We start from the raw sequence: 21,107 nt of genomic DNA on the forward strand, positions 1-21,107 counted from the left end.
GTCGTCTGGTCTTTGGGTTTTATCCTCCTGTCTAGAGCGCCAGGTCCCTGGAAGGTACCTACAAACACCTTGGTCACAAATGTCTGGGTTTCTGTTGATCTAAAACACTTGGAAAGTGGGTTCCTACAAACACACAATTAATCACCAAAAGGTGAACTTGTATTTTATTCTGTAATATTTATTACTACTGTATATAAGAAAGGAAACTTATAATAAAAAGTGACTGAGAAATGTTCAAAATTCCCTGTGTACCACTTTTTGCTCTACCCTAAAAGATAGAAGCTAACAATATTCTTCAGATTCTTAGTGCACGCTAGCTGAACTTGTGCGGTCTACACAGCGCATCGTTCACATATAAGAATGACTCTCCTTGTCATTCCTCACAACATCTGTACATGTTCCTTTACAAACACAAGTGAAAGACGTTTTGATAAAAATCGGAGAGGGGTATCAGAAAGGGGAGATTTTTCTATTATTTTTTTCAAAATCTTGCACCGTTTGCAAGATTTGAGCCTACTTGCGGTTTAAGTTTCTAATTCATGAATGACCAGTGTTTTCTTGTATGTAATAAACAAATACATTACTTACACAATTAACTATAATGACACTGATTATGGTGTTCATTGAGCAAGACACCCAAAACAATAAAGATTTATCTTATACTGGAGAAATGGTTATCGTTCGTTTTTATTATCATTTGGCCATAAAACAAAAACCGGAGAAATATACTAACTCCGTATACAAATGTGTGGTGTTGGAATATATAACTCGTAGGATATGATGCTTTACTTTTTAAAATTTCAATACTCTCAGAGTACTTCTAAAAACTGTAATAAAGACATAAGGCCTATTTTTTTTAATATTCAATCAAAACTGAAGAATCTACATAAAATTTGAAATTGATCAGTGAAAACGGCATCTGTCTGAAGATTGTGATTTCCGAGATATCATTGTCAATAAATTGGCTACAAACATATAAACGTTTCTTGACCACAAACACACAAACCTCCCATTTTAATGTATAGATAAATTAACAGAAAAAATATATATTAGGAAAAATTAAACCAAAGTGCTATTATCTGCTTCCAAACATACTGACCCGACTGTTTAAACTGTTATATCATATGATATATTCTGAATTTGCGGTGCAAGTTGCTGTACGTATCAATTTATTACACGCAAGGATTAGCTTGTGTTTCAGTTGAACAACGCAAGAGGCAATACAGTGTAATCCAGAACGATTCATCTTTTCCTGTGATTAGAAAATCATCGACTATACATAATAAACTGAACTATCCAACTTCATTAACTATAGTACACGTTATTATCTTCTGTATTGAGATAAATGTAATGAATCGATCATTTATTAGGTAATACGTGTTGTGAGTGTTTTCGGAACTTTTTTTTTAAAATTCGTTCTACCTAAATTATGAGATAGCGCCACACAGTTTAGAAAGAACCATCGCATTTCTATATAAAAATAAATAGGATAAGACTGGACATTTACAGGTACTCTGCATGTTTGTTTGTTTGTTGAACTTTTAGCATTTTTTCAACACCGAGGCTCTTTGGGACTTACCTATACTTTAAGCCTGAATCTCCCACAGAAAATCGAACCCAGGGCTAAGTGCACCAAAAGAGCGCAAGCCAATGAACCACGGTGAAGATTACGTCCGTATATATAGTGTGTAGATTTGTGCCTATACGCGGTGCCTTAGTGATAGAGCGCTTACATGAAGTGCATGGGATCCCGGGTTCGATCCAAGTAAGTTTGTGTTGGACAACATCATGTCCGTGGGTTTTCTCAGTGTACTCCCGTTTCTTTCCAAATTACCATTCTACCAATTCCTCTATCACCATTCACTTGCCTCAATCAGCTATCTCCTTTAGTTTAACAAGCATAATCATTGCACGTCAAGCTAATAATTTCACTTTTCTACCTATACAGTGACTGCGAACAGCGTCCACCCCTGCGCCTAATCCTCAGTGCTACTCACCTGCTTCCACTTGCTAACATAGACCTAATCTCAAGCCATCATATTCTACACTGAATCACAAAACAAATACTCTCGTGCAATAATAGCTACCAAAACCGAATACTATACACACGAGCGACCTAAATAATTATCCAGAATCGTACCCATAATTGTATAAAAGGGGCCAAGTATAGAAAATAAGAAGAGACAGTAGAAAAACTGGTATAATTTGTCAACTCACCAAGGTGTTATCCCCTTATTTATGCCAACAACGAAAAATTCTCTTGCTTTACAAAATAATCAGATTTTTATGTAATTAATCGTATTCCGATTGTAACTTTTACATTATGTTTAACAGGAAAGCGGATTAGAGCCATCTGTACATTAAAGTTCTATGTATTTCTACGCACGTCCTAGATGTAAATACTCTTCAAACGACAACCATGAAAATGACGTCGTACATCATCGCCAATGATCGCCAAGACCTCGTCATTGAGAGCACCTTAACCTCCTCTCTAAGACGCATGGTCACTGAAAGGAACCCATCCAACAAACCCTAAGATGCATGGTCATCGTGCTCTTATAATTTCACAAAAAAAAACTCCAAATGATTATAGGAACTCATTTGTAATATTTATTATACACAAAGGGAAACTTCATAATAAAAGGTTATGGGAAAATCTAAACTCCCGTGTACCACCTTTCACCTCTACCCTAAGAGAGCAAAAATCTTTACAGAACGAAATATTAAACTATTTTACAATATTTCGTTATCTTTCCAAACGAAGAGGAACTATCGTATTTAACAACACATAAAAATTAGGCTACTTAACTACGAAGCAAAGACGGGACGTTGTTTTTTTATTAACGGAGATATTTGCATTTTTTCTCTCGAGGCTGGTTTCTCTATGGTCACCCTGAGCTCCTCCGTGGCTAGCGGTTATCGTACGCGCCTTTGGCGTGGAAGGTCCGGGTTCGATTCCCGGTGGGAGCTCAAGTGGTTCGGATTCCACATTAATCAGTAGGTCCACGTCTCATATAGCCTCGCTGCTGAACGCGACCTTAAACTCAAAATCATCAACTCTATGGTCACCCTTAGTTATACTAAACATTTTCGCCTGAGAATAGAACATGGACCCTATACAAAACGTGAAAAAACTAAATGTATTGTTAACAAAAAGCAATTAGGAAAAAGCTTAAAGCAAACACGAGACCCTATTTTCGTATTATGTTGTCTAACATTGGAAGTTCTTTCCGGTAACAAGTTCCTTGCAGGTGGTGCAGGGCTTTCCTATTTCGCGCCTGACACTTGAGTAGTCTTTCGTGTGAAGCATTGGTTTGCGTCTTTTAATTAACGACGGAATCCCGTTAATTCTCTCTTTATTATCATTCTGCATTGTTCCTTAGAACCTAACTATCTCCCACGTAAAACCCACTTCAATCCAGACAGACAATCACTCTCAAACCAGTAGCCCTACAATCTCTTCCTTCCCTCAATCTCCCCTCTCCCTAACTCTTATCCTCTGAATCTCTCTGTCTTGTGTGTGTGTGTGTCTCTCTCTCTCTGCCTGACCCTTCCGCTGGCACAGTCTCAAGTGCCTATTTCTGTAGCATAAACTTTCAATCTTTGTCTCATAGGCGACTATGGTGATAGGTTTTTAAGTGCCTGAATGACAAATTGGAGGGGATATTTTTGTAATATTCTGAAACCCAATGAGAGAACCTCTTATTACAAATACCATATTCAGTTTAAAACCAACCTTTAATATGAAGTCAAATTCTCCCATATGACTCTAAAACGGATCTGTTTGTCCACCTATCTGTTTTACTATAGCATTCGTAGTTTTACTTTTGAGCGAAAATAGGGTGGTTGTGATCGTGATCGTTAAAAAATCCGAAATCGAAAGTTCAATGGATTTATACTTTTCATTGCAACCAAAAAATATTTTTATAAGTCCGTTTGTCTATCATCATGAAGCATGTACACATGCTTACATGCAGGCGCGGATACGAAGGAGGGCTATAGGGTCTATAGCCCCTTTGACATTCAGGTATACAGTGCCTAAAACGGGCTTCAATCCTCCTTTACACTGGATAAAGCGGCAAACTATGGTTTAGCCCCTCCCTTGATCATATCCTGGATCCGCCACTGCTTATAAGTAAATACTGTTCAACATACCTGAGTAACATTTTTTTTTTATTTAACAATCACCAGATACAGCTCAGACGCTATTTTACACTGGATATCTAACAACAACAATGGACAGGATTTGGGGAAGGTATCGGCCAGGGCCTGTTTAGTAGGTACCATCTCAGCATTTGCCTGGTAGGACTGAGGAAAACCCTGGAAAACCCCAATCAGGATGGTCGGCAGTGGGAATCGAACCCGCGACCTCCCGAATGCGAAGCCAACGCTCTACTACTTCAGCTACTTCGTTCGGTATTTTTATTTTATTTAAGCTTTTTACACGCTTTTCCAGGGGGATATTTCGAATTTACTTCGTACTTCAAAAAATATATATAGTTTACTGAACAATAGAACAAACAAATTGCGATTCTCTCGAAAACGGTATTGAAAATGAAATGAAATCTTTGAGTTTAATGTCTCGCGATTATGGCGTTGAGGGTAAGGGAGACAATGATTAAGGCAAGTGAATAAAAATGAAAGAATTGGTGGAATGAGAAAGTGAGAGGAGACAGGAGTACCAAGAAAACTCACGAGCACTACTCACTACCACAGACTTACTTGCCTAGGATTCGAACCACAAACCCCACACTCGAAAACGGTTTTAATGATATATTTTAAAATTACATAGATTAGTATTTTTCTTATTTACAATCATAATATGGTATGTTTTCTTGATAAGCGCGAAATTCACGGAGTTAGTTTATCGTTGAAGGTAAGGACAATATCTGTATCAAAAACAACTTAGGTAATTTTGTTCATATTTGAAAGCTAAATATGTCATTAGCAAGCAAGGACGCCCATTAGGGGGGCAAGGTGGGGTGCTCGCCCCTCTCTACAGAAAATTGTACTTCGGAAGGACGAAAACCCAATAGATTTTTTAGAATAGTTACCGCAAAATTTGAGACTACATTTGCTACCGCAAAATTTGAGACTACTACACTACAGTGAGACTACAGTCACTTATACTTGCCCCCCCCCCTTGGAAACCACAACATGGGCACCCTTGTTAGCAAGATGATATTATGGCATAAGTCTATTGATCCAGCGTTTTCCGATAAAATCCTTGTAAGCGCTTAGGAGGAAACGTGTTACTGCAGGTATCTGAATGCCGGAGCAGCACACAACCAGATTAATAGAAGTTTACTGTATTTCAAGATCAGTCTTTATTCGCTTGCTTTTGTTATCGATTTGTATTAAAGATTACGTGCTGTATTACATTATGGTTGTTTATTTTAATCAAATGCATTGTTTTCTTTAGACTACCTTTCTGTAATCTTGCGATTACAAGTCCAATCTGGTCTGATATCTGACTCATTATTGAGTTGAGTTGAGTTGATTTTGGGTTTAACGTCCTGTTCAGCAGTGAAGCTATATGAGACGTGGACCTACTGATTAACGTGGAATCCGAACCACATGAGCTCCCGCCGGGAATCGAACCCGGGTCTCAGTATTTAGATTAGGATTAGGATTAGGAATTAGATTTGTGAGCTTTCGCTATTTATGGCCACGTATGACGTCTCTCGGAGATCACAGTATCCGAGGGAAAGGGAAGGAGGGAGACGGCCTGGAACCTATATGTTAGGTATCATCCCGATATTTGCCTGGTGTGAATGAGAAAACCCTTACTCAGGATGGCTGGCCTGGAAAAGCTCTTACACTTTTTCGACCGAATGTCCCCACAGGGAATCAAACCCGGGATCGTTCGCATCAAAGGCGAGAGCATTAGCGACTACACTACGCGGGCCCACCTCATTTCCGCAAGTCTACAGGCACTTTTCAATGTAAAAGAAATAACTGATTTAGAAACTTGTCAGATGTGTTATTTGGTAACAGTCAGATGGCGACTGCAGCGTCCGAATGTTGGGGTAGTGTGTATTAGGGAAAACTAAATACTACGTGACGAGCAGTAGAACGGCAGTACGCAAGGACTTAAGCAGTCGATGATAGTGTAAAATAGGCCGTAACTTTGATTTCCAAAGAAGGCAAGTTGTTGGTGAGCAGTTATGTGATGCAGGCGTGACGAAAGTAGTAAGTGTGCTGGGTGTGTCCTGAAGGATAGTGCTGAAGATAATGATTGGCTAGAAAACACAAGGCAGAATCACATTGGCGAAGAGGAACAATTGTCGGAAGAAAACTCAGTGACACGTTATGAACGCGTATTAAAATGGAGTGTCACTCAGAATCATTGTCCGATTTGCTCAGCAAATCCTGATGGAATCAAGGAAAATATCCTTACAATACTTATCAAACAACATAAACCTAAAAAGTATGAAGCAGCATGATTTCACAAACAAAACGAAGCTAGGGGCCTGCGGTGGCTCAATGGTTCCCCTCTGGTGCAAGGGGTGCTTGGTTTGACCCCAGCTCGTGGAAATTAAGCTTTGTGGTGGGTAAAGGCTGTGTGTGTGGGTTTTCTCAGTATTCTCCCGAGCTCTTCCGTGGCTAAGCGGTTAGCGTACGCAAATTTGGCGTGGGAGGCCCGGGTTCGATTCCCGGCGGGAGCTCATGTGGTTCGGATTCCACGTTAATCAGTAGTTCCACGTCTCATATAGCCTCGCTGCTGAACGGGACGTTAAACTCAAAATCAACTCAACTCGGTATTCTCCCGTTTCCTCCCACTTTCTTCATTCCACCATTTCATTTATTTCTCATCATCACCGTCTTCTCTATTCTAGCCGGCATAATCGTGGGACGTAAAACTTAAATATTTCATTTCATTTCATTTCAAAACGAAGCTAATTAATAGTTGAAACATATCATGTTAAAATATTAGTAGCATCATAGACAATAATACACATTTTAATAAAATCATTAAATAGTGCTAAATGATTTAAAGTTAAAAGTGAAATCTATGATATATGGTATGCTTATTAATCAAATAAACCTACAACAATATTAAAGGCAAAAAGACTCAAAACAAATTCATATAGAGCTAAACAGCTTTAGAGTACTTCGCGAATCCATTGTGTTTCACGGTATCTGAATTTTGATATATGTCTGTTATATTTTATAGAGTATATTGTAAAACACATTCAAATCTCATTTTTGTAGTGCACGTATTGTGTGTGAATGTGTTTGTTTACTTTGGTCTTCGCCCTACTCCCACTTTCGTACTCTACGATCCTCTGCCATGGGTTTTGTCCAAGCTTTATTTACTCAGTTATGCATCATTTACTAAAATCAGAATATTCTCCGATTTTATACATGAAAACGACAATTACAAATTACCTCGGAGTTTACACGATACGTCGCGCCGCCACTTTCATAAGCTAACCCTTTGTTATTTGGTTAGCGAGTATATTTGTTTCATTTTTTATTATTATTTCTATAACCTTTTGCATAATGTCTGAATTTCCCTTCTCTCCTTGACTCTACAATAATAATAAAAAAAGTTATGGAAATTTTGTCCCATTTATCCTGTATTCTAAGCCTGTTATAGTTGCAATCTCACGCGCGTTCAACGTTTTGAATACGTATGAGATAAACAATTGTGTAATGGATAAAATACAATAAGCGAGAGAGAGAGAGAGAGAGAGAGAGAGAGAGAGAGAGACAAATCTATGTGAAATGTTTAATTTAGGTGGAGCGACATTATGTATGCCCAGGGTAACACTCGATGAATACAAGCAAGTTATACCGCCACTAACAAAGAACAAAAATAATATTTTATCCTAGTTTTATTTTTTTTTTTTGACAACAAATATTAACAAAAATAAAAGAAACACACACTTGAAAAGAATCGAATTTAAACTGGTATCATTCCAACAAATAACGAATGCGTTAGTTTTCGTTTTTGTTTTAAATGTTTAGCTTTTTAGCCACGAAAGATGAAAAAATACACTTTGTGGAATTTCGTAACGGTTGGACAGATCAGATTTATTATTTAAAAAAAATCTACGCGAGAGTGTTTTTTTTTAATGTGAGCACTACTCCAAAAGCTTACCTTTTTAAAAATATCAAGAGACCCAGAGTTCTAAAGAGTGAAGAATCAGATAAAATAGGGTCAAAGGAATAATATAAAAAATATGACTTTTTTTTAAAAAAAAAATGTTATGTACTTTGTTTATTCTTCTAAGGATGTTAACTTTACAGAACGTTCGAAATTTCACTAAATGATTACTAATTCTGCGCGGCAGCCGAATTGATGTTCGTCTTTGAACACAATACTTCCATATCAACTAACTAGCGTCAATTAGCCATTTGCCTGGGTTAAAATAAGAAAAATTAGTAATATTTTCCGTTAGTCAGTCACTTTTTACTATTAATCAAGCGCTCTCTGATATCGGTCATCTCCTCTCCCCCTCCCCTAAGTTGAAACGTCAAAGTGAAATAATAAAAATTATTCCAGGCCTGAACCTCATCTATGTTGAAAATTTGATCGGAATCGGTTGGGAGGTCCAAGAGTTATTAAGTAACAAATATTGTTACTTCCATTTTTTATTTATATACAGGGTGTTTCAAAACAACACCGACAACGTTTTAGAGCTGATTCCTGACACTAAGATAAGACAAAAAGTATAGACCAACTTGGGTGCACAAATGCTTCCTTTCGAAGTTACAGGCTGCCGAAACCACGAAAAATTGAAATTTAAAGGTCCATAGTTCCGAAACTATGAGACCTACCGTAGTCGGGTCAAGACTTCATTTATGAACTAGTATGTACCCTATCCAAATATCCATGTTTCACAATCCTGCGGTACGCACGCAACAATTTTTATAGAGGTAGTTGGTGAGTACTTGAAGTTATATGCCCGTAGCCAAACTCACTCTCCAAAAATTGTTGCGTAAGGACCTTAGGATTCCGAAACATGTATTTTTTGGATATTGCACATATTAGTTCTTAAGTGAAGTCTTGACCCGACTACGGTAGGTCCCATAGTTTTGGTGCTATGGACCTTTAAACTTCATTTTTTCATGTTTTCAGCAGCCTATAACTCCGAAAGGAAGCATTTGTGCACCCAAGTTGGTCTTATACTTTTTGTCTTATCTTGATATCAGGAATCATCCCCGAAACGGTGTCGGCGTTGTTTTGAAACATCCTGTAGATTTTCCATAGTAATTTATGGTGATTTCATACGGAATCTAAGTATCGGTCTTTGTTCCATCGCTTCTTTACAGTTTTCATATAATGAATTACTTTCTGGTATTGCGAGTATAATATTTCTTATTTTATATTTGAACGACGATACTATATGAGAGAAAATCATTGAAACCGAGATTTTAAGTGATCTTTTAAGCAGATTTTAATAGACATTTCATGGTTCCTGCATGCCAAAAACGTTGTATATATATATATAGTGCACAGAATTTGACAAAATAATGGAAACATGCCATAAGTGGTACCTACCGATCGTCAAAAAAACTATCTCCCGTTTGTTGCTGGCAGTATGAACGGTGCGCTATTAGTCGGGTAAGGCAATGTGATAGGGGATGTGCAGATGTCTTAAGTGATGAGTACACTGGGAAAAACAATTTCTTAAATTTGAGAAACCGTTTCTTATCTGTGCACAGAGATAATATTTTCTTAGAAATCAGATTTGGCAGTTATTATTAATAATGGAAGTAACAGTTTATTTACTCGTTCCGCTTTATACAATCTCACCTAATTTTATTCATTTCTCACTAATGAAAATTTCAAACTCTTGTTTCTAAGAAAAGATACCCTCGGTGCATAGATAAGAAAAGGTTTCTCAGATTTAAGAAAGTATTTTTAACAGTGTATGTCCGATCTGTGCAACCTTTTCGAAAGAGTCATTTTGTTCTTATTTTCTTTTTTCATAAAACGACTTTGACAGTTTGGTTCATGTTTCACTATAGTCCGGAAGGTATAACGTGGTTGGCTACCCGCGCTTGGACCTGCTCGTCACTGGGGGTGTGGTAAGTGGGTAGCCAATCACCACCAACCGTCTGCTGGGCTCAGCGAGCCACGAGTAACTAAGCTGACCACTCCCCCATAAACGTCACTACAACTTTTCGCGGGAAGCCAACGACTTATAGCTTCTGTACTATAATCAAGGTTTCATTAACGAATTCAATAATATGATATGTTGCTTCTCTTAAAAGAAACCAGAAGCAGTCATTTGCTCATTGAGTTTTTTTTCGTTTCTGGACCATTTCTTCAGAAACTCAAGCGATTTGGTTCATATATCATTCATAAGCATTTCATTAAAAACATAACAAAATGACTTTGGCCATTTCACTCATGAATAAACAAAAACTAACTAAAACAGTAAATACGTTAATAACACTTACGTAATGGTTTTCACAATGTAACATCGCCTTCATTAGACACATTATCTACAGAGATAACGTGACCCCCATAGTGTAGTCATAAACACACTTGTCATCGGTGCAAGCAGTCTCGACTTCGATTCCCCTTTGGGACACTGAGTCGAAAAACTGTAATAGATCTTTCAGGCTAGCCATCCTGAGTGAGATTTCCTTGTGATTTCCTCATTTGCACCAGACAAATGCCGTGATGGTACCTAGCATACGAGATCGCAGGCTGCTTCCTTCCTTCCCTTTCCTCGAATAATGAGACTACCGAGGAACGTCATCTCTCAAACGTGACAGGTTAACATGGCCATAGATGTCAAGAGCCCAGGAATCTGGCCACATGGACAGAGTTAATATATGAAGGAATTTTTCGTAAACCAAACTCTTAACAGTTGTATTTTATAAGCGATGCTGCACTTTTTGATACAAGCTTACTTTAGGACGATATAACTATTACGACTATAAATACAACATTTTCTGGACAGATTTCGAGACACCGTCCGCTATTTAAAATTTCTCCTACTCAACCGGGTACTTCAGCTGCTACTATTCTATAAATAAATGTTTTCATACGAACTGCATCATGATTTGATGTAATATATATGGAATGGAAGCAAGAAATTTTAGTGTGGTGATTCATAACTTTTAATTCCTGTAGTCTTGTAGTGGTACAAACGTATGTTACAAACAAAATTCTACTTTCCTCTCCGTAGGTTGATCTTTTTTATTCTTTGTTTCTTTATATGCTGGATTTTTCAAAAGATAAAAATAGTCAAAGTAAAAGGAAATAAAAGAAAAAAACGAAGTTGAATTTGATTGGTTGAGAAGATGCTCAAACCACTACGCTGAGAAATCGAAAGGGTGAGGGGACAGCAACTGGGTTCTGGAAGTTGGGTAGCTACAAGAAGATGCAGATTCGACAGACAGATAGACAGACAAACAGAAAGAGAAAGAGGGATTATTTGGTTGCCCTTGTTACATGTGAGGCATTGAAATCCCTTTGATACTGCCAGCAGCAGCATGTATGATAAAAGAGTTCCACTGAACAATATTGTTTTAACGGAACGATTCCGTGACTGGTTTTCACTAACAGTTCTGTATGTGAGTGACTAATTTATTACAATGGGCGGAGTATGAACGTAATATTGCCGGATTAAATTCTAAAGTTGGTCATTCTTTTCTAGCAAAATTTTGAAAATTTACCGGGAAGAAATGGATAATTTGCTCATGTATATGCTTGGTAATATGTAAAGAGAGCGAAACTTTGTGTTTATTGTTTTATCATAAGCGGATATGATATAATCATGGAACTATTAGGCAAGCGAAGGTAACTACTCGGCGCAAGGTTACCTGATGGTTCGATTGTGGGAAAGTAACGGGCATTTGTATTCTGAACATAGCTGCAAGTGTACAGAGACGCTCGAGTTAGTATTCTCACGCAAAATTACACTCAATTAATTTTAACAAAATGTATCTAAACTTCCCTAACCCTAAGCTAACCTGACCCTACTCTACCTTATTTACACCTACCTTACTCTATCCTACCCTACTCTATTATACCATTTTAAAGCGGTCCTACTTATCGATGCGCAGCTGGAGTAGATATTATAAAAGAAAAGCAGTAAACTTAGTGAAAATTGATTATCTTTTTTGTGCTTAATTACGCTTTTGGCCAAAAATCAGGCGGACAACCAATTTTGGAATAAGTCCATATTGTCTTTTATAATGCGACTATTATCAACAAAAGTTTCCATAAAAGATTTAAAATGTCAGACTAAACATTTTGAAAGAAAGTAAGATAGTTGATTCCTTCCCAAATTAATTGGCCTAAGTTGAACATCTTTCTTATGTTTTGGTTCGTTCTTATAAAATGTTATGGTGCAACCACTATTAATTAATTTTTTCTTTTCGTTTTACCGGCATTATCCAAAGGCCAAGAATTTACAGTGGTTGTATTGGTTGTTCTAATTATGTAGGATAATGGGTTGTGTTTCTAAACTTGATATTTACTGTTTTGTACTCTTGTAACCATTTCGAGTTGTAAGAAAATTTCTCTACAATAACCATTTTTCCCCTTATCTGTTCTGATACACCATAAATGATTGTTTTCCAAACATTAGGTTAGGTTAGGTTAGGTTAGCAAACTAAGTAAGTACCGTTGAAGTTATATTTCTTCTTACTTGTGTCTAATACTCTTGTGCCTATTTGGCACTAAGTAATCTGAATGTTGCTTTTATATGAGGGGTAGTCAAAACAGTTCCCGGAATTTTGATGAAACTATTTATTACTTAATCAAAATAGGCTCCTTAAGAACACACACACACACACGCACTTGTTCCACTTCTGCTGCCATTGCTGGTAACAATGCTGAAAGTCTTCCGCGTTGGTTTAGATGTTTCCTATGGTGGGAAGACAGCTCGCAGAAACGAAAATTCCTCACCTCTAACAACCTCTCTACTCATCGGATTCAGCACCAACGGATTTCTGGCTCTTAACCAAGATCAAAAGGAGCCTCAAAGATAACCGTTTTGCTACCGTAGAAGCAGCGGCGCAAATCTGTCTTCAACATTGGGGAGGGGGGTAGACAATTAATGCCGTTTTTTTTCTTTGTTGTTGTTGTTGTTGTTAAGCTACCCTCAAAATACTTGTGAAGTTGAAAAACAATGGTGTGGAGGATCAGAGAGCAGAGTTGTCTTCGACATTGGGAGGCTGACAGATTTGAGGCTTGTCGGCGGGGGGGGGGGGCATCAATTTCATTTCACTTTCCGTTGTGGAAATCGGACATAAATCATAACATTTTTCGCCAAAAAACATATTTCAAATCGGATTATTTGGGGGGAACAATCCCGCCAGTTCCAAGATTGGAGGGGACATGTCCCCTCATCTCCCCGGGATTTGTGTCAGTAGGTAGAAGACGTCCGAACAAACGAGACGTCTGAACTTCGGAAGATACCAGAACAGGACTTTCACTGTTGTTTCCAGCAATGGCAGAAGCGGTGGAACAAGTGTATGTTCTCAAGGAGCCTATTTTGAAGGCGATTAAGTGAATGTGTTCTCAAGGGGCCTATTTTGAAGGCGATTAAGTGAATGTGTTCTCAAGGAGCCAATTTGAAGACGATTAAGTGAATGTGCACATTTGTGGCAATAAATAGTTACAACGAAATTCCGGGAACTTCTTGACCGCTCCTCGTATTCAGTTTTAAACCTGTTTTCTTGTGTCCATGATGTAACAAAATTGACACTTTCTCGATTTACGAGTTAAAATCTTTTCTTGAAGAATTTTAAACGGAACACTGAATTTGAATGCTTTTTCTTTTCAACACAAATTATATTTTGTCGAGATATTAATTTTCGTCAAGATTACAACTAATTTCTGTATGTATTTATTTGAGTCTTTTACTTTGCATGATTGTAGAAGTACGTCTCGTAACTTATTTACTTTTTTCTTTTAATTCTTACATACTTGTTAAATATGTTTTGCTAAGATTTTGTACAAGAAATCGATTTTTATGAAGTACAAGGCGTGATCAAAAAGTAGAATGAATGTAGTTGCACAATTCCATCTATCGATGTATAAATTTCAAGTAGTAAACCCTGTAACCTAAACCTTTGGTAAAGCCAGTGACGAGTTTGAAAATGTTGTGAGTGACATATTATATAGCGTGACCCACAAAAAAGCAGGAAATTTGGATTTTCTATAATAAGAGCGATTGTATGTGCAATAATGTGTGTTATGTGCAGTTGTATAATTTTGTGCTGTTCCATTCACTTAATCGCCTTCAAAATATGCCCCTTGAGAACACATTCACTTAATCGCCTTCAAAATAGGCTCCTTGAGAACATACACTTGTTTCACCGCTTCTGCCATTGCTGGAAACAACAGTGAAAGTCCTGTTCTGGTATATTACGTATTTGCACCCAGATGTTCCAAGACATTAACACAGTTATGGGTGATCACGAATGGACATGGCAACAAGACGGTGCGAAGGCCCATACAGCAATCGATATGAATAAGAATTAATACTCCTGACTTCATCGAATCTAACGACTGGCTGTCTAAAAGTCCAGATCTCAACGTGATGGATTATTGCATTTGGGGTATACTGCTACAGAAGGTTCAAGAACACAGGAGAGACATTACAAACATTGATGGCCTGAAAGCTGTACTGGCAGATGCCTCGAACAACGTTACACTTCAAACTTTCCAGAATGCCACCGGAAATTGGTTAGAACGTATACGCCGCTGTATGGAAGCCAAAAGGAATCATTTTGAGCACTTGCATTGATTATGAACATTCAAGTGACAGTGTCAGTAAAATATAAATGAAAATATGTGTGACCATCTCATATTACAGAATCTACAATAAATTTCTTGCTTTTCTTGTGGGGCACCCTGTAGTTAGCTTCCAGAGGCAGAATAGTGAAGGCGTGTTACGAGTGTCTGTCAGGCGCCAACATTAAATTTTGTTCTAAGCTGCAGAAAAGTGCCAAACAAACTGACAAAATATCACAGTTAATATACGGTGGTGAAGTGTTGACATTGAAGACTTTACAAGCAGTATGAACAAGTATGAGTGATTCCAAAGATGCAAGGGGTCGATTTTGAAAACGACAATACATCGAGACGTCCTTCGACGTCAAAAATGAATGACTATTCGAGAAATGACAGGAGAATGACTATTGGAGAACTTTTCAAAGGACTAAGCATATCGTATGGGTAGTAAAAAACATTTTAACCACTGATTAAATGGTCAAATAGCTTCACCACGAAAACGCGCAGTGCCACACTTTGCTTTTGATCCGCGAGTTTTCGGCCAAAAAAAATATTTCTGTCTGTCCAAGTCCACATCCACCGTGCTCTCCAGATACAGCACCATGCGATTTCTGTCTCTTTCTAAAAAAATTGAAACCAAGCTTAAAAGAAAATGTTTTGACACCATTCTGACAAATCTAAAATAAGGCTTCCAGAAATGCTTCCAGTCTTGGATTCAACATTGGGATAAGTGCATTGCTAGCCAAGGACAGCACTTTGAAGGAGATTATACAAAATTCAATGTAAGCTTATTGCTTTTTTCTAATAAAATTATTTACCATATTTTTTGATGACACTTCGTATACGGTGTGTTTTGTTAGATATTATAGACTTCTCTGTTGTTTGTAATTCAAATTTATCGGAGAGAAGACGAAAAATTCACCTCATCTTATGAAAGTATATTCACCGTAACTTCCTTAAAAACATAGTTGATTTTCAATGAATTAGGTTTCCGTCTGCAGCCTATTGTTTTTAGTTAATATCCGTCAACGACAAAAAAAAAAAAAAAAAAAAATCCCAAGGTGGTGTGTCAGGGTACTGTTTTTACAATGATCGTTTTAACAACCGTAGAATATTAATCGTATACCATCGTTGTCCTGTTCATATCTTATATACGTATTTGTATAGAGATTCTTTTGTAGAGTCAGTAAAGAGTGTAACTGCTCCGAAACGAGGAACGATTCAATGAGAGAACGGTGACATCAAAATCACGCGTAACTTTTCCGGAAGAATTTTCACACATGCAATTCTGCTGATTGTGGAGACGCCAAGCGGTTGAAATATTGGTTTTTCTGTGTTGTTGTCTATGCGAGAGTGAGTGTGTGAGGAGTGTGGGAGAGGGGGGAGGTTTCATGTGTGTAGAGTGGGAGAGAAAGAAAGAAAAGGGGGTGAAATATGAGGATTCGCAACCTCGCCTACCTCAATCGACTCAACATGTTAAGGACATCAGCGGCTCAACCAAACAAAGGAACAGCCATTTCTCTTTTCCTTACGCAGATAAATAGAAAGCAAACAGAAAGGGGAAAAAAGCAACGAATTAGATCTCTTCTACAGTGGAAGTTAGCAGAGCGAACTCTAGACTGGGAAGTGGAGTCAATTTTAATTAAAGTGAATGGAATTTCAAATAGACTGAATCTGTGGTTAAGTCCCCTAAGCTGTATATATTTATTAACTTCGTTTTTGCTTCAATAACAAAAGTATTGACAGAGACAGAGTATCTATTGTAATCTTTTCAGTCTGCTCCATGAATGTTAGGACAAACTAAAAAATCGTACGAAAAGAGAGAGGTAAATGCTTTGTTTTCATTTATTAAAAATTTTATCAGTTTGAATGATTTTCTGAGCAGTACGTATTTCCAACTTTTTCATAGACTGAGTTGGGAAACTTGAATAAAAGTTATATAGAATATGGAACGAAAATAAATGTTAAACAGGCAAAAGCAGTAGCTTTACTTCCCACGTTTTTGCCGGCTAGGTTAAAGGAGATGGTGATGATGAGAAATTAATTAAATGGTGGAATGAAAAAGGTGAGAGGAAACGGGAGAACCCCAAGAAAACCCACGCACATGGTGTTTGTCCACCGCAAAGTTCACTTGGCGCGAGGTAGGATCGAACCAATGACCAAATGCACCAGAGGTGAATACTCTACCATTGAGTCTCCACGACCCCTCAAATAAAAGAGTAGCAAGGGAGAAATTAAAACAGGTGAATAGTATGTTGTTCCTTGGTAACATCCAATGATTAGTGCAGATATAAAGTACGAATACCTTTGGAGCGAGTTGGAGCGCCGCTTGAGAACCAGGCCATCATGAGAAAAAAGACCATTGAGGTTTCTGTTGCCGCGCTTTGCAGGATAAATGGGAATAATAATAATAGTAATAATAATAATAGTAATAATAATAATAGTAATAATAATAATAATAATAATAATAATAATAATAATAATAATAATAATAATAATAATAATAATAATAATAATAATAATAATAAACATGTATCGCAAATTGGTGAAAAGTCTTCCTTCGGTTGAGGGAGGTCACTGTGGCAAAAGGTGACCTTACAAGATACGGGTGTCCGGTGACGAATGGCAACATAGCGTAGCATTACATTCTTGTAAATTTCGTCTTCAAACCACTGGTCGTTTAAAGACAATTCACAATAGAGACTGCTGGATTCCTTTTTTCTTGAAGATTCTAGAATGTACACTCATGTCCAAAATTATTGTCGCATGTCTATAAATATGTTGTTGTAGGAATATAATTTGATAACAAATGCGCGAGGTATTTCTCCTAATGTTAGTATGTGTATAATCGACAAAGACATGTATGTGGCCAATTTCATGTCAAAAGAGCAGTAAATAAGAACAATAAAACGATAATAAAACTTTCTTGTCCATTTAGCAACATTTTGTTTTACTCATTCTAATTTTCGTATTTATAATTCTTTTCGTATGAAATTTACTACAAATGTCCATTTCCCGATTGTACACATAGTATCAGTATTAAAAGTACTCTGCAAAATCATTATAAAATTATATTCTAACAAAAAGACAGTTATAGATATGCGACAATCATTTTGGACATGAGTGTATCAGTAAAGAGGAGAGAGAAGAGGATAAGGGGCAGATTAAGGAGAAAAGGGGGGAAAAGGATAAAGGATCCAAGAAACGGTTAAAAGTGCTAGGAAATTATGTCTACTCCCATCCGGAGGCAATACAAGGTACAAGGGTATATTATGACAACACTATCTCTAAAATAAAAAGGATGTGCACCTAAAAATCCTAACTCTAATAATAATAATAATAATAATAATAATAATAATAATAATAATAATAATAATAATAATAATAATAATAATAATAATAATAATAATAATAATAATAATAACTTACCTTTAACGGCGTTCAGCTTGTTGCCGACCATTTGCTTCGCTACAAAGGCCGCCATCTTGCTTTAACTTTAGGTCCGTAACAAGTGCACAAAAATCACAGATTAACAATTATCTGAAAATAGAAAGAAAGAAAGAAACATAATTTAGTGTCTACCATAATATGTTTTTTTTCATTTTTAATGATAAGAGATTGAATATTTTGTTTGTTTGTTTGTTTTTTTTTTTTTTTTTTTTTGAAAATTTAGCAATTTTTGTATCAGTACTTATTTACCATGTTCTGGTAGGCATTTATTCCGAAGTTGGTGGTTCGCCTGGTTTTGGACAAGATGCATAATAACAGCTACGAAAATTTCAAGCGTAAAATGATGAAAGCTTTCACGGAAAAAATTCCAAATCCTTAACCAGGCATACAAGGATGACTGAATAAGCTGAACGCAGTGACATGATCGGTTTAAGCTTTTTAAGGAGAGCATAAGTTCATCTGCCGAAGATTCAAGGACTGGACGACCTCGACCAACATGCTAAGATCGTGCAGCAAACTTTTTTTCTATTTCTTAAACTTAAAACCACTTTAAAAGGAGTCGCTTCCAGTCCATGGAAGATAATTAGGAAAGTGCGACAAGAGTACCACACCCCATCAAATAAACAAATAAATAAATAATTAAAAATAAAAAAGTGTGGAAAAAATATGGACAACAGTGTAGCCTATTGATAGTGAAGCAGAGTGCTTTGAAGGGGATACTGATTGAAAAAATGTGTGTCTGAGCAATAAAACATGAATAGGAAAACCTGTGTTTTGTTAAATTTTCCTTTTTAAACACACCTCGTATGTGTACCTTGATAAAGTACGTCAAGATAGATCAATCATTCTGAAAAATTACGTAAAGAGAAAAGAAAGCACAATCTCAATCATTTATGCAGAATTGTTCAGAAAAAGTTTTCATCAATGTGATCACAATTATAAAATAAAAGCATTTTTAAAATGGCGTTCCCAGCTTGATGTCAAGCTACTCGTAGAATCGTCATCATTTGAACTACTCAAAAAAAATATTTATTTGTATAGTTCCAGATACAGCACGTTGGCCATATTACACTGAAACATGTACATAAATCAATAGTCAAATAATAACAATAGAAATCTATAAGGGTTCGATGGTCCATGTCTCCCAATAATACGAACTCCGACAATAAAGTAATGAGAATGTTTTTTTCATCTGATATTGGCAACCCTGCAGACTGAAACCACTGACAGCGTGTGATCTTGTGCCTCCTCCACTAGCACAGCACGTAGCACTCACAAAATATTATTCATTGTGAAGTTAGAGGTACAAGAGTGCGGTCGCGTGTTGGATTCCCTTCACAACAGTGGAAGCACGTAATATTGAGCAACGCTATGCAATCTCCTTCTGTGTGAAACTTGGTGAGACTGCCGCAGTAACGTACCGGAAGCTTCAGCAGGCCTTTGGAAATAAAAGGTTAATGATGGCACAAATGTTTCGTTGTCTCAAAGTTTGCAGAAGGCAGAACAATAATCGAAGATGAACACCGCAGTGGGCGACCGCAGATCAACGCGAACGGAAGATAACACAGACAAAGTGAGGGAACTTGTAAGAGCGGTTAGACGGTTAACCGTGAAAATGATTGCGAATGAACTGAACATGAATCGAGAAACAGTGCATCTGATATCAACTGAAAATTTTGGGAATGCGAAAAGTGTGTGCCAAACTGGTTCCGAAAAAATTCACACAGCAACAAAAAGATGACCGGAGGACTGTGGCGATTTGTTGGACCAAGTGGAATCTAACCCGGATTTACTGAACAGAATTACTACTGCTGGTGAAAGTTGGTGTTTTCAATATGAACCCGAAACGAAACGTCCAAGTGCTCAATGGTGTTCGAAAGATTCGCCACAACAAAGAAAGCCTGCATGTCGAAATCCAAGGTGAAATGCATGCTTATGTGCTTTTTTGACTCCAGTGGAATTGTCCATAAACAATGGGTATCTCCAGGGCAGATAGTAAATCAACATTTCTATATAGAAATTCTCGAAAGACTTCGAAAACACGTCCATCGTGTTCGTCCAGAGATTGCTGAAACCTGGGTCCTCCACACGATAATACACCAGTCCATACTGAATTGTCTGTTCGGCAGTATTTGTCTTCAAAATCCATGACAGTGCTACCACACCCTCCTTATTCACCGGACATCGCTCCGTGTGATTTCTTTTCTGTTCCTAAAGGTGAAAGGAATTCTTAAAGGACACCATTTTGAAGCAGAAAGAGATATCCAAACAGCTGTAACACGGACTTTGGTAGGCATCCCAAAAGATGACTTCCAGAGACGCTACCAACAATGGAAACGCCGATGGAGTAAGTGTGTGCAGGCAACAAAGGGAGTACTTTTAAGGTGATCACATTGTGCTTGGTTAAAAATGTATGTAAAGGTGTTTTCTTTTTCAACAATTCTCATTACTTTATTGTTATTGTCAGTCCTCGTATGTCATCATTTTTGTATTGTATGAGCGCATATGATTCTTAAGTTGTTCTGCATGACACTTAAGTATTCTGAAAAACCATCTACATAATTGAATTGATATTCATCTAAAGTTTATCGAAACAAATATTTTCTGTAAATTTAATTTCCCAATTCTTTCTTTGTTCCTACGTTCATTTAATCGAAATACGTCAGACGTATTATGATCATAAGTATTAAACACAAAGAGATTTTTAATGAGCATTACCCCGACTGAGGCACTTTCATTATTAGTGTTGCAGAGACTTCCAAAATGTAGATGTTTGTGATATTATACAGGGTTTTCATAAAGTCTGGACGGATTTAATTCACTTATAATTTACATAAAAATGCTCATATTGAAATCAAATGAAGTGCAAACGGTAGCGGAAGGATTAAATTTTTACCTGTTATCTGCACCAGCTCAGTTCATTCACCGCCACACCTCCAACTGG

At 37.1% G+C, this 21,107-nt stretch overlaps 1 long non-coding RNA gene across 1 annotated transcript in view; it reads right to left on the minus strand.

The window, feature by feature from the left end:
• Positions 1–18,132: 18,132 nt before the first annotated feature.
• Positions 18,133–21,107, minus strand: part of LOC145665868 (uncharacterized) — a 568,569-nt gene continuing 565,594 nt past the window's right edge. The window contains exon 3 of the long non-coding RNA XR_014127668.1: positions 18,133–18,253. This is a non-coding gene — a long non-coding RNA (uncharacterized LOC145665868). The remainder of the gene's footprint in view (positions 18,254–21,107) is intronic.

Source organism: Thermobia domestica, chromosome 12, assembly GCF_964235325.1.
Source record: "Thermobia domestica chromosome 12, izTheDome1.hap1.1, whole genome shotgun sequence".
NCBI lineage: Eukaryota > Metazoa > Arthropoda > Insecta > Zygentoma > Lepismatidae > Thermobia > Thermobia domestica.